General features: G+C 34.5%; 1 pseudogene; it reads right to left on the reverse strand.

The window, feature by feature from the left end:
* Nucleotides 1-13574: 13574 nt before the first annotated feature.
* On the reverse strand, nucleotides 13575-14599 carry LOC140845985 (olfactory receptor 2T33-like; annotated as a pseudogene).
* Nucleotides 14600-15758: the final 1159 nt, after the last annotated feature.

The raw sequence follows: 15758 nt of genomic DNA on the forward strand, positions 1-15758 counted from the left end.
TTCTCTCATTCATGAGATAATACCTGGATATTATTGCTGTATTTTTTGACCTTTTGATATTTTGCCTAGGATGGAAAAGTTGATGGCATAATTGCAGAGTAAATATTATAAATTCAGTATCTTTAAACACAGACTAATGTAATATATTCTAAGGGCTGAATAACCAACCATTAAGAGATATCAACTATGTTAAATAGCCTTATTTTCACTAGCACTGTTGGTACTATTTTGAGACTCATACTTTAAGGAAAAGCAATAAGTATTTATGCTAATATTAATAAGAACCAAAATTTTCAGAGTAGGGTAAAATATACTAAACATATAGAATGAAATACTTTATGCATAATTATATAATTTTAACTTGAATTAGAAATATGAAGAAAATCTTGATTGATTTTTCTCTTTCTAGATAATATGTACTTCCTAACTCTCTGTTGCAGAAGCATTGAAGACATGTCAACAGTACCAGTGGGCACCATAGTTCCCCAGTGTAGTATTTATATGAAATCCCCAGGTTCACCAATTAAAATTGATAAAGGGGTACACATGAAGACCATAAAACCTCTTTTTTAAAGAGTAAAAATGTATCAGATAGTAATGAAGGAAGGTCAAAAGGAAACAGCAATCAACTTGAAGGGAATCCAGTGGACAAATATGGGATAATTTAAGCATCAAAAATAAATTAACTCTAGTGGCTTACCAAGATATGTAAGCAACCAAAGTGTCTATCAATAGATGAAATATAAAAATGATATAGTGTATGTGTGTGTACATATATATATACACACACACACGCACACATACACACATATACACACACAGTGGAATATTATTAAGCCATAAAAAATCATTTTCAATAATATGGATGGATCTAGAGGGTATTATGCTAAGTGAAATAAGCTAGGTGGAGAAAGACAAATACCATATTATTTCACTTATTTGTGGAATATAAAAACAAAACAAAGCAAAATGAACAAAATAGTAGACTCATAGACACTGAGAAATGACTGGAGGTTACTCTTGGGGAGGGGTTTGAGTGGGTGTGTAGGGTATGTGAAGGGGATAAAGAGGCACAAAAATCTCAATCATAATATTAATTGGTCATGGGGATGGAAGTTTAGGCATAAGAATATAGTCAATGATTTTGTAACATCTTCCTGTCTTGACAGATAGTAACTACATTAATTGAGTGAACATTCAACAATACATATCATTGTCAATCACTGTATTGTATACTTGAAACCAATATAATATTGTATATCAAGTATACTTCAATAAAATTGTTTTTAAAGAAGCAAGAGACACTAGAAATAAGAGCATCTCCCTTTTTGATTTGGGCTGTAGCTACCTTATCCTTCCTAATTACTATTGGATATGTTGGACCTGGTAACAAATCTTTTACATATGTATAGTTCTATTTACATTCTAAAATGTGTTGAGAGAGACCGTGGAATTTTCTGTTATGGAATATATGTTTAATAAAATCAGTAATACAAGTTAAATGGACTTCCAATGGCCTGGAAGTTCAGATAAATTCTAAAAATCTTTGATTCACTTTTTTCTTCTACAGTGGGGAAGGGATGGCCACTAACAGACAGCAAGGCAGAAATCACAGATAACAATGTACTCCAAGCATAGAAGGTTATGGCCTTAATTGGAAGCACAATGTTTAGGGGCTCATTAAATCAGGCTTCTGGGATTGTGACAGAAAACTTTTAATGACTTTGGGTAAATTGATAACCCATGGAGCCTTGTTACATGGCTTCCAAATTAACAAGACTTAAAACTTTATCTTCCCCCCTTGGAACCTGTGGTTAATTGGATAATTAATCTGTTGGAGGAACTGAGGTAAATGCTCAAAGGTCAGTAAGGACCCTTTGTTGGCAAACTCAAAGGAGAAAAAATTGTGTGGTTGCCATGATAACAGGTGGCACAGAAATGGGTCTCCAAGCAGTGAAGTGTCCTTTCCCTGAACTGTACTCCAAACCAGTTAACTGTAGCCTGTCTATGCTTCATGTACAATAATTACTAGTTATATAATAAATTTTTAACAGTAAAACACTGATTCCTGGTATCTGAATATAAAGGAGTCAAGCCAAATTAGGTTAATTCGAACTAAAAAATGAAAAATAAATTAGACTAATTTATCATTATTAAAGAAAGTATAAATCTCACTTCAAAATATAATCACTGTATCACAATTGTAATTAATTTTGTATATGTATAAAGAAAATATTCATGGTCAATTAATATGTGGCAAAGAAGGTAAGAATACACAATGGGAAAAAGACATGTCTCTTCAATTAATGATGTTGGGAAAATTTAACGTTATATACAATATAATTAAGTTGGATTACTGTCTAACTGTACACAGAAGTAAACTGAAAATGTATTTAAAACCTAAATTTAAGAGATGAAACTGTAAATCTCAGAGAGGGAACCATGCAAAAATCTCTTAAACATATGCATGATAATTTTCTCTGACATGTTTCCCTCAGCAACACAAACAAAAGCAAAAGTAATCCAGTGGGTCTGCATTGAACTAAAAGTCTTTTATACAGCAAAGGAAAGCATCAACAAAGCAAAAAAGGTAACCTACAATACGGGAGAATATATTTATAGATGATATAGCCAATAGGGAGTTACATCTGAAATATACAAAGAACTCATATGATCAACACCACAAAAATAAGTAACCCAATTAAAAAGTGGGCAAAAGTCTCAAATAGGCATTTTTTAAAATAAAGACATACAGATGATCAACAGACACATGAAAAAATGCTGTGCATTGCTAATCACAGTAAATGCAAATTAACTCACATTGTTATGAGAAGCACACACAGCTCAGGAAGAGATGAAAGGCATTGTCAAGCACGGTTAAATATTTTAGGCCAGTTACTATATTAAAGAAGAGCTGTCAGGTATTTCACATCTGAGCATGCAACCAAAATCCAGAATGTGGAAGGCAAATTGATGATTGATAGAGGAGAGAAAATAAAGTAAGCTTCAATCTATAAATTTGAGATAAAAGGAGATATGTCACTGTAAACTAAAGAAGGAACTAATTTTTATAGCTTTAACCTAAACATGCATGCAAACACTTACACATTTTCAGGGTAATATGTTTTTCTATATATGAGTATACTCTCACTTTAAAATATACACTTAGTTGTTTAACCTCTGTTAAGAATATTTTATTAATATTTAATTAATTAAGAAATGATCTAATTTGGGGTCTTTCCTTGCCAGTGATCTGATTTCTACATGTGGTGATAGGTTTCTACATTAGCCAAGTAGCCTGTCTCAAAAAAGAAAAACTTCCCCTTACATTGTTTCTGCAGCGTGACATAAATGGCCACAACTAATTTCAAAGGAGACTGAAGAAGCATTGCATCTTTGTGTCCAAGAGACAAAAGAAGTAAATTATTAAAAAATAAACTCCATCTGTTTCAAAATACAATCAAGAGTGGATTAAGAACACTCACTTTGAGTATATGAAGATATTAATTACACATATAATAAATCAAGTTGTATTAATAGTTTATAGTGTTGACTATAAAGTATAGTATGTTCTCTATAGTTTCCATCCTGTTGTAAAGATGTGAATGCAACAGATGCAGTATAGTTTGCATCACTAGCTTGGAGGACACCTTAATGTTCACTGGAATGATGGTTTAATACAGCAGTTTTGAATTTTTTATAAACAAAATTTTAATACATAGTATTATGATTCTTTATTGCTTTTCTAACCTATTTGGTTTCAGGTCAAACAGTTGATTTTAATTCATGAAGGGAAGGAATGAGACATCAGGGATGGATTTATTCTTCCGGACTCTCCCTGACAGGAAACAATGTGACATCTTGATCGTTGTGATCACGCTGATCTGTGCTGTTGCCCTCACTGGGAACTCAGCTCTGATTCCCCTTATGCTGGTGGATTCCCATGTCCACGTGCTCATACACTTCCTCCTCAGCCGGCTGTCCCTCATCAACTTGCTGTTCATCTACAACTCTGTCCCCAACATGACCACTGAATTTACTCAGAGAATAAAAATATCACAAATATAGTCTGTGGTTCCTGATATTTTTCTTCCTTATGCTGGGAGGAGCAGAGTGTATTCTCCTGACTCTCATGGACTCTCATGGCCTGTGATTACTGTGCAGCCATCTGTCAGCCACTGAGGTACCCAGTCAACATGAGCACGGGGGTCTGCCAAATGATGGGGTGTTCTAAATTCTTTAAAACAGACTGAATATACTGTGCAGTTATCTACATGTAGTTACAAGGAGATAGATGATTACTTCCATGAAGTTAGAGCTTTTCTGAAGTTCTCCTGTGAGGATACCTCTTCCTGTAGGTTTGCAGGACTTGTGTTAGGCATTGTGCCACTCTTTATTCCCTTTGGAGTCATCTTTACTTCCTACCCACCATCTTACATGAATTCCCCCAAGAGGAGGAACAAAGCGTGGGCACATGCTCCCACCGCCTGATAGTAGTAAGCCTGGTTTATGGCCGTGTCATCTCACCTACATGACTCCTGGTTTCTCACGTAGGCCTGCTCAGGACCAGGCAGTACCAGTGTTTTTTTTTTCAAACATTGATCCTGTGTTGAACCCATTTATTTATAGCTCAAGAGACAAGGATGTTTTGAGGGTATTGAAATAGGTATTGGAATGGCTTTTTATTACATAGTGAAACTTCATATTTTAATTTAAAAATCTAATGAATAGTATGGATTTGACAAATCAATAGCTGTCCATGACCTTTAAGTTATCTGTCTCCTAACATTTATAATCCACTTTGATTTCTGGGAATTCTAAGTGACTGAAGTGTGACATAAGTTTTACTATATGACATTAACATTCATAGAATTCAGTTAGAAATGTTTGTTATAAATTCCTGTTAGCTTGTTTCTCTTTCTCTTTTTTTAATATTTGAATTATGAATTGCAAATGCTTTGGGTACAAATGTGATGTCTTCTATATCATTTATATCTTCCCTGGTGTTCCCATTAGAAATGTGCATTAATATAAATGGAGATAGAAGGGCAAAATGAAGAATATAGTATATGGTTCTGTAACATTTTTTATGTTGACAGGTAGTAACTGCACAAGTTGGGGTGAAGATTTAATAATATGAGTAACTTTTGAATTACTATGTTTTACACTTGAAATGTATATAATACTGTATATCGACTATACTTCATTTAAAAATATAAGTAGATAGATAGATAGATAGATAGATAGATAGATAGATAGATAGATAGATAATAAATGGTCATATAACAGTTTCTTCTGAAAAGAATAATAAAATATCCTGGCTTGTGAATTAAATCACAAATATATGTCATTTCAGTTGATAATTATTCACCAATTTTTGTTTTAAAAACATGTTAAATGGAATACTTTAAAATAATTTGAACAATGTATATCATAATCAAGTTAAAAAAATAATAAAGAACAATTAATTGTTAAGTAGAAGACATATTTTATAGTAAAAGTTATTTAAGCAGATAGACCAATGTTTATATGTTAATGGAAATATGTTACTTGGAACAATAATTTCAGTAAACTGCATGACCAATTTGTGTACAGTAATTCTGTGTTATGGTGATTGTTTTACTCTCCCTCCATGTTTTGCACAGTAACCCTGTTTTTCTGCCTTGTATGCTTCCCCCAATCATCTCATCTGAGAACACTCTGTCCCTTCTTTGGGAAGTAGTTCCTTTCCAAGTCTACCCAGTACAAGTATGGTCATTTAATACAGCTATTGAGCCCGTAAGTTTCCCTGAAATTATCTCAATTGTTCTCATTTTGGCCATTCTCTAGGACTTGGTAGTTTTAAAAGAAGATTAAACATACAAACTCTTGTAAAAATTTTTCTCCTCTCATGCTCTCACTGGCCTCCACCTCCCTCTTCTCAGTTCCTGAATATTAGAAAAAATATGTATACCATACAAGCAATAAACTCCATTCTATAAATTTACACAAAGAAGACAAAATCTTTAATTCAAAAAGATATATGCACCCCCTATGTTTACTGCCACATTATTTTACAATAACCGAGATATGGAAGCAACCAAAGTGTCTGCCAATAGGTAAATAGGAAAGAGGAGGTGGTACATATATACAAGGGAATATTATTTACCCAATAAAAAGGAATTGTGCCATTTGTGACAATATGAATAGACCTAGAGTCATGCTAAGTGAAAGAAGCCAGGTGGAAAAAGACAAATACAATGTTTTACTTATAAGTGAAATCTGAAAGCAAAAGGAAACAAAATGAAGAAAACAGCAGTAGACTCGTAGACACTGAGAAGTGCCTGGTGGTTTCCATGCACGAGGGGTTGGAGTCAGTGGGTGGGGTGCATAAAGGGAATAAAAAGACAAAATTTCAATCATAATATAAATTAGTCATGGTGGTGAGAGTACAGTGTAGAGAATATACTCAATAATTATACAACATCTTTGATAATCACAGGTAGTAAGTACAATAGTTGGGGTGAGGATTTACCAGTGTATGTAACTGTTGAATCACTGTGTTATGTAGTTGAAACCAGTATAATGTTGTCCATTCACTATGCTTCAATAAAAAAAAAGACTTACAAGTTTCCTGTTATAAAATAAAGTCATGGGGAGGTAATAAGCAGGTTAGTGACTACAGTCAATAGTATTGTATTAGAGATCTCAAAGAGGCTAAAAAATAAATCTTAAACATACATATCACAAGGGAAAAAGTGTACTTTCTATAAGTGTGACAGAGTGTAACTAGACTTACTGTGGTGCTCATTTCACAATGTGCACAAATGTGGACTCGTTATCTTGTACACCTGAAAGTAATGTTTATGTCAATTATACTTCAATAAAAATAATAAAATATGTAGTAATAAAGTTAACAAGTATCTATATGATGAAATACCATAAATCACTGATGAAAGAAGTTGAAAAAGACACAAATTAAAAGATTTCCCATATTCATGGTTCAGAAGAGGTAATGATGTTAAAATGTCAATATGTATATTTCATGCAAACCTTATGAATATTCTAATGGTAGTTTTTGCAGAATTAGAAAATCCTAAAATTCATGTGGAATCACAGATTATCCTAAACATCTAAAGTAATCTTGAGAAAGAAGCACATGGTGGAGACATCACACTTCCTGATTTCAAAAACTATATTAATAACCAAAACAATGGTACTAACATTAAAATAAATACACAAATAAGTGGAACAGAATCAAGAGCCCAGAAATAAGCCAATGGATATATGGTCAAGTAATAGTTGGTACAGGGACCAAGATTACTTAAGAAGAAAAATATAGTATCTTCAATAAATGGTATCTTGAATACTGGATATTCACGCACAACTTAATAAAACTGGACTCTACCTTACACCACTTATGGAAGTTAACTGGAAATGTATTAAAGACCTTAATATAGTATCTAAAGCCATAAAACACCTGGAAGACAATATAGAGGAAAAGCAACTTAGCATCAGTGTTGGCAGTGGTTTATTTTGGATGTGTCACCAAAGGCATAAGCAACAAAAGCAACAAAAGCAAAAAATCAACAAGTTCTGCCTCAAACCAAAAAGTGAAGCACAGCAAAAAAATAATTTAAAAAAATGGAAAGGCAACCAACCAAGAAGAAAAGCATTTTTAAAGCACATGTTGGATGAGAGGTTGATATTGAAAATACATATGCAACTCTTATAATTCAGTAGCAAAAATACAAACCATTTAAAAAATGACAAAGGATCTGAATAGACATTTTCCCATAGGCCATAAGTAAATCATCAGGGACATGAAAATCACAACCACAATGAGACATCATCTCACATTTGTTAGAATGGCTATCATCAAAAAGGAAAAAGATAACAAGTGTTGGTGAGGGTGTGGAGAAAAGAGGGTCACAAAACTTGTATACTGTTTGTGCTAATGTAAATTGATACATGCAGTATGGCAAACTATCGAATTTCCTCAAATACTTAAAAATTCAATTTGATCCAGCACTACAGCTTATGGAAATTTAAATCAGGACTTCAAAGAGATATCTGCACACATGTTTACTGCAGTATTATTCACTGTAGCAAACACCTGGAAATAAACTAAGTTTCTGTCCATGGTTAATGGATAAAAAATGTGGGATGTATATATATATAATTTAATAAGTTAGAATAAAGAAGGAAACCCTGCCTTTTGTCATATTTGTTGACTTTGTGGGCATTATGTTAAAGGAAAGAGAGAAAGAGCAAAATTACACGATCTCACTTACATGTGGAACCTCAAGAAGGCAAACTCAAAACAGGGATAGGTCACCAGGGGCCTGAGGGGTGGGGAAATTGGGAGATACTGTTCAAAGGGTGCAAAATTTCAGATATAAGATGACTGAGTTTTGGGATCAAATGCACAATATGATGACTACTTTTAATACATTAGTGTATACTTGATAGTTATTGAGATTGTATCTTAAATGTTCTCACTGTACACACAACTACACACACACACACACAAAGTAACTATGAGAGGGAAAGCATGTTTCAACTCCCCTTAATGGTGAGCAATTCATAATACATAAGCATATCAAGTAATTGTTACATATCTCAAACTTATACAATGTTATACATCCAACTACATTTAATAAATCTGGAAAAATTATAGTTAAATTTTCTACAGAAGTATAAAATAGCAGAAAAATAGGAAGAAATGAACAAAATGAAAAAATACTGTATTTACACAGCTTAATGTCCAAACTCATAATGAGGTAACAAATTAACACAATGTGTTGTGTAAGAATGGAAGAGTTGAAAAAGGGAAAAAACCCTTAATTGCCCCATACAGATACCTCACTCTGACAAAGCTGACACTGAAAGTTTTTTCGTCAGCTCTGGGTTGATTGGGAGTGATTTTATACAGTACATGTAAAAATTGATTTCAAAGGGACTATAGAACTAACATGGCAGAATATCTGCATGAATTTTTATAGGCATAAATATTTATTAAGTTCAAAGTGAAATATGAAATTTTATACATACATCTTTCTTTCTAAAAGTTTATATTTTCTGCTCACCATTAGAAGGAAAAGTATAAGCTAAAATATAAGTATATGGGAAGATATTTGCTTTACATATATTGGGTAAACAATTGGTATCCAAAACATATAAAGAATTTCAACAAATCAATGAATAAAGAGGGCTAGCTTTCCCTCCCCACCCTAAAAAAATACTGGCAGATGGTTATACATGAAATCCAGTATCTAATAACCATATAAAATGTGATACAGAAAACTCTTTCAGAGAAAGAGAAATGAAACTACAGTGGAAAACTACTCACCGTAATGGCTAAAATTAAAAAAGGACTGGCAAAACCAAGGCTGTCAAGGATGTGCAACAACTTACATGTAAGTTGGCATAAAAACTTTGGGGAAAATGTTTGGTATTATGTGGCACAGCTCAACGTTTTTGTAACATCATCCAATAACTCCACTATGGTCTTTTCCAAACAGAAGCGAAGGTTGAGTCCATTAAATGTCAGATACAGAAATGCTGACAGCAGTTTAATTCACAGTAGCTCCTAACCAGAAACAAACCAAATGCCTATCAAGAGCAGAATTAATAAGTAAGTATAGTATATTAATAGCATGACATATAACATAATATTGAACAGGAAGGTATAAGGGATAAACACAACAACATAGCTGAGTCCCCAAAATATTATTAGGCAAAAGAAGTATGATATAATTAACAAGAATATATTAAAGTGGTGATTACCTTTTTGGAGGTATTGATTGGAAGGAAGAAAAAGGGAGACTCCACGGTACTGGAATACTCTAAATCTTGATCTTCATCATAGTTACATAGGCATTACATATGTAAAATTGACCAAGGTGTACACTTGAGAATTGTATTTATTGTATTAACTAAAAACTACCAACTGTAAATTAATTACCCCTTGAAGAAGATTTATTCAAAATAACTCCCCACATCACATAATCTTACCACTCATGCTCTCTGATATACTGCCTCTACATTTTCTAGATATCTATGAAAAACATATCAGCAGTAATTTTGGAAAATTTTTCTAAACTCAACATCAAAAATACCAAATAATCCAACTAAAAATGGGTAGAGAACAGGAACACACATTTTGCCAAAGTGGCAAACAGGCACATGAAAAGATACTCCACATTGCTAATTATAATGAAATACAAATCAGAACCGCAATGAGTTCCCACCTCACACTAGTTTAGAATGGCCGATACCCAAAAGACAAGAAATAGCCAAGTGTTGGAGAGGATATGGAGAAAAGGGAACCTTCCTCCACTGCTGGTGGGAATGTTAATTGGTGCAGCCACTACAGAAAGCAGTGTGGAGGTTCCTCAGAAAATGAAAAATAGAAATGCCATACAACCTAGGAACTGACTTCTAGGAATTTTCTGAAATAAAATAAAATATATTTAAAATGATATGTACACCTTTATGTTTACTGCCACATAATTTACAATAGTCAAGATATGGAAGCAACCAAAGTGTCCATCAACAGATGAATGGGTAAAGAAGAGGTGGTGCATATGCACAAAGGAATATTATTCAGCCACAAAAAGAAGGAAATCTTGCCTTTTGTAACAACATGGATGAACTTACAGGGTATAATGCTATATGAAAAAGGCAGGCAGAGAAAGACAAATATCATGATTTCACTTATTTTTGGAATCTAAAAACAAAACCAAGCAAAATGAACAAAACTGCAGTAGACTCACAGACACTGATCAGTGACCGGCGGCCACCACAGGGGAGGATTTGGGGTGGGTGCTGGGCTGCCTGGGGGTCCAGGAAGAGACACAGAATCTCAGTCACAATATAAGGTGGTCACAGGAATGGGAGTGTGGCAGAGAGAATACAGTCAGTGGTTCTGTGACAGTTTTCTATACTGACAAAGAGTAACTGCACTAGTTGGGGTGAGGATTTAATAATGTGTGTAACAGTTGAATCACTCTCTTATATACTTGAAACCAATATAATATTGTATATCAACTATTTTTCAATTAAAAAATGAAAATTTTTCCATGTAAAATATTATTAAGGAATTGAGATTAGGATCTCCCAAAGGCATTCGAAACAATAAAGATATGAATGCACATAATTTCCAAAGCTATTTGGAAATTATCACTGCATTACTGATTTCATATTTGATTTCATTATGGTCAGATGACTGGTCTAAAATATCATTTCTATGAATTATATTGTTCTTTTTACAAGTATATCATACATTTTTATTAGAGTGTTACATTTGCTTACATATAATATTCATCCTGTGTTTTTTTCTTAGAGTTTCTTCCTATAAATTAGGCACAATAGTTGTCCTGTTTAAATATTTTATCTTTATCATATTTAATAGACTTAACATGCCACTTTCTAATTAATATATTCTAAAATATACCTTTCTGATGATAAATTAATTGGGGATAAAAAATTAAATTTCCATGACTGAATTTAATTGTGTCAACTTCAACCATCTTAAGAGATGAAAATACTTTTGATGGCATAATTGATAGAATATTAGCAATTACATTCCTTTTTTTATCATAACACTGGTTGAGGAGGATAACAAACAAGGAAAACAAACTCTTACACTTGGAAAGTTAACTTCCTTCTCCTCACATCCTCGGTTTCTGAGATAATCTCTGTGGACATGTGTCCAGGTTCTAGATGCACTGGATAAAGTACTACCATAAACATGCACACGATATTGGTATTTCTGACTCATTGTGAAGATGGAGATTTCCTATATTGCTGTAAGACATTTGTTTTGGGATTGAAGTCTGTTGAAATAGTATTTATATCTCAGACACTCACACTGGATTGTCATTGGCCACGGAAGCTTTTTCAGCAGTTATTTCTCTCTGAATGTTTGAAACTGATTTCATTCCTTGTTCATTGTAGCTGTAAGGAATTTAGGTTTGTCATAAAATTCTCTAAGACAACTTGTTATGCAATCTCTGATAACAGTTTGGTTTTGATGATCAGCACTTTCTGCCCTATCTGTCTGGCTGTGTCCCCCTCTAACAGAAGAAATAGTCATGTTTCTCCTCTTTTCAAAGTCCCAAACACTTAAGAAGTGCCCACATTTAATATGAGAAATAGCTCATGAGCTGCACACGTGCAGTGGTAAAGAGACCCATACATCTTGTAAGAAACAGAGGTTGAATCTTACTCAGCTTTGATAGCACATTAAAAGTAAGTATGTTTATGCATTTGAGTTAATATCGATGGACCTCATATTCATCATTAGTCAACAGAACCTTTAAACATCATTTCTCAACAGTTCCACGAAAGAGAATTTAGTTGTGATATAAAACAGATTGACCATTGCAACTACAACCAGAGTCTGGGGAAATACATATATTTCTGTGTGTGTGTACACATATGTATAATAACTTAAATAAAAACTTGAATGAATTACAAATGTTTGCCTTCAAACACCAAGTAAAACAGGCTGGGAGAAAATGTAAAAACCATGACAATATAACACTTACATCTAAGTGGTTCACTTCCCCCTTTCCCATGGACTTGCATTTTAGGTTACTGCTAAAGAGTGTTGTTCTCATTTGTCTGATAGAATCATATACTTAGTTCTTAGAAACATATGGAATAAAGGCATAGGAAACAATGTTCAAAGTAAATTACTGGAAATGAAAATGTCTCAGCTTGTGGGACATGCTTCAAAGACACATTTTAACATTTACTTGATGAGTGACACTGGGAACAATGTGTAATTTTTCCATCCCTCCATTTCCTCATTCAGAAAATGGGATTCAGAGCACTTACAGAGTTCTTACAGAATACAAAATAATCCATAAAAACTGCTTAGTGTGAGCAACTCAAGTGTCCATAAGTAGATGAATGGATAAAGAGGTAGTGAACATATACAAGGGAATATTATATTATTCAGCCATAAAGAAGACAGAAATCCTATTTTTGGCTATACGGATATACCTTAAGTATATTATGCTCAGTGAAATAAGCCAGGCAGAAAGAAAAATGCCGCATGATTTCATTATTTGTGGAACACAAAAACAAATCAGAACAGAATGAACAAAACAGCAGGAGACTCATAGACACTGAGAAGTGTCTAGTGGTCACCGCTGGGGAGGGGTTAGGTGGATGGGAGACAGAGGGGGAGGGGATGAAGTGGTGCAGAACCTCAGTGTGACATCAGCTCATCACGGGGATGGTGGCGAGGCATGGGGAACACAGCCGGTGACTGTGTAATGTCCTCTGCTGACAAATACTCATTATACTAGTAGTGGCGAGCATTTAATAATGTAGATAACTGTCAGATCCACTATACTGCATACTTGAGACCAATACCAGAGTACATCAACTACACCACAATAAAATAATTAACAAAAGACACACAAACACAAAACAAAAGAAATTGTATCTCTCAATACAGTATGGACTCAATTCTCAACTTCCTATTATACCAATCAACAAACGTAACCTCCTCTTTACATATCGCTAAAGGAGAGATAATTAAAATAGTTTAAAATGTTAGTGACTCCATGAACTTAGACTCATTTGACACTGTGTAACCTTGAAGAGTGTGTTTGTATTTGCTGAGGTTTTAAGTTTGCACGTTTCCCCAGCCACCTTTTCAAGGCTCCCTCGACCTCCCTGTTCCTCAGACTGTAGACGAAGGGGTTCAGCACAGGGGTGAAGATATTATAAAATGTTGACAACCTTGTCATGCTTAGCTTAACTGTAGGATTTGGGTCTCATGTAGATAAATAGAGCAGCTCCAAAAAACAGTCCCATCAGAGCCAAATGTGAGGAGCAGGAGGCAAAAGCCTTTTTGCGGGTATCTGCAGAACACACCTGGAGAACAGCAGCCAGGATGGACCAACAGCGTTAACAGACAGCAGGTGTACATGGCGTACTCAAAGACAGACGTCAGCACAAGCCAAACGCATGAGAGTGGGTGCCTCCCAGAAGAAATGGTCAATCTCATGAGCTCTGCTAAATGGGAAGCTCAGGGTGGCAGCAGCCTGCACGAGCCCATCAGCTGCCCCCAGGAACCAGGACCCCCAGGACATTCTCAGGCATAATCGCCAGCTCATGAGGATGGGGTATCTCTGGGGGTGGCAAATAGCCACATAGCGGTCATAGGACATGGCTACTAAGAGAAAACTCTCTCCATCACCCAGTGTGAGGGAGACAAAGATCTATAGCCCACAGTCAGTGAGGGAGATGGACTTCCTGCCAGTCAAATAGTCAGCAGCCATCTTGGGCACAGTAATGCAGACCAGCATCATGTCCATGAGGGAGGCTGGCTCAATAGGAGGTACATGGGCGTGTGAAGCCGGGGGTCCCGGTGAATCAGGAGAAGCATGAGAGCTTTGCCTGTGAAAGAAGCAATGGCTATTATCAGCACCACTGTGAAGAGGAAAAGGTGGCATCTCGTGTATTTAAAGAGTCCTAGAAAAATGAAATCTGATGTGTTTCTCTTCATGATTTATGCTTGTGTGACCCTGCAAATGGAAAATTAGAGAACAAAGGGGTTTTCATCATCTAAAAACCTTAGTTTGACATCATGACCACTGGGCAATACTGTGTATAAAATCCAAGGTCCAGATTCAAACCCTACTTTCCACTTAGGATGGGTTGGAATCACTGCATAGGGGCTATAGCCAATACTATTACAATTTCTTTGTATGTTGACATATCATAACTATACTTACCATGGTGAGCATTTAGTAATGTACATAATTGTTAAATCACTGTGTTGTATGTGTGAAACTAGTACATTGTAGATTAACTATATCTCAAAAAAGTGAAAAAAAGATTTTTTTCTTGATATTGTTCTACTTCTGTATGGCTCATTTTCATACTTTATACGAGGACATACTATATACTTAACACAAAAATATATTGATTAATTGAGATGATAGATCAAAGTAGATCAAAAATAGGAAAAACTATTGAGAACTATGTAATTATACTTATTTTTATATTATTTGTTCTATTCATATTCTTTAATTATGTATACTGAAACCAAATTCACCAGTTGAGAAAATAAACATTTAGAAGTTTGCTCATTTATATTTGAGTTGCACTTAACTTTTCCAAATTTTGGAAATCTTAACATATTCAAATAAGGGTTTTAATATAAAACAGATTCTAATTGTTTTATTGTGGATTTTAATAACCACAGAATGGAACTGATGAATATAAGTAAAACAAGATTTCTCTAGTGAAGGAAGATTATATTCCCAATAATTGATGAAAACATTCTTTCTCCACTCATTAAAAATTTTTTTTATTTCCCTGATTTTTAAAATGCAGATATCCCAGTTCACCAGTCCCTCCTCTGAAATCTTCAGTGTCTTCCCATCACACTTGAAATACAAGGAAAATTACTTCCTGGTCTTCCGAGGGCTCGGAGACGTTGCCTGCAGCTCAGCTCTCCTCATGCATCACTGCCGTGGAGACTCAGGATGACGAGGAAACGTGGCAGGGCCCGTGGGAGGGTCTGGATGTCCGTAAATGCTTGGCAAGACTATCAGGAACTCAACAAGGAGTGAGGTGACTAAAAGACACAGAGGCAGTTTTAACACAATTCTATTACAAAAAATTATAATGGAGCATAATTATTAGTCACATATAAAGTATAAATACATATGGAAAGAAAAAATGAATTTTATTTAAAAACATCTAACTTAGATATTTGGCCTGTCTTTCGAAGACAGCTTTTAATATTC

Source organism: Manis javanica, chromosome 14 (assembly GCF_040802235.1).
Source record: "Manis javanica isolate MJ-LG chromosome 14, MJ_LKY, whole genome shotgun sequence".
Classification (NCBI taxonomy): Eukaryota; Metazoa; Chordata; class Mammalia; order Pholidota; family Manidae; genus Manis; species Manis javanica.